This window comes from Scylla paramamosain, chromosome 22, assembly GCF_035594125.1.
Source record: "Scylla paramamosain isolate STU-SP2022 chromosome 22, ASM3559412v1, whole genome shotgun sequence".
NCBI lineage: Eukaryota > Metazoa > Arthropoda > Malacostraca > Decapoda > Portunidae > Scylla > Scylla paramamosain.
Genome location: NC_087172.1, coordinates 5242104 through 5242500, shown reverse-complemented (window position 1 = coordinate 5242500; position 397 = coordinate 5242104).

Below are 397 nucleotides of genomic sequence, written 5' to 3'. Positions count from 1 at the left end.
CGACTGGGAGAAGAAGAGAAGGAAGAGAGGCAGAGAAGGAAGAAGGAAAGGAGCAAGAAGAAGACAGGAGAGAAAGAGTGAGGCGAGGGGAGAAACAGGGGAGTAAATTAAGGAAGAACAGGAAATCAAACACAAGATAAGAAAAACAAAGTAAAGAAAGAGAAAGAAAGAGAAGGAAAATAAGGGCTACGAGAGGACTGGGAGAGGAAGAAGAGAAGGAAGACAGACAGAGAAGGAAGGAAGAAGAAAAGGAACAAGGAGGGGGAGGGGGAGTAGGCCTATCTCGGCCACGTAGTCTTTTGAGAAGTCACGTAGCTGTGTTTACTTACCTTCCTCACCTCTCTCTCCCCCTCTCCCTCCTCCTCTCCCTCCCCAGCTCTCGCTCTCTCCAAGTGTT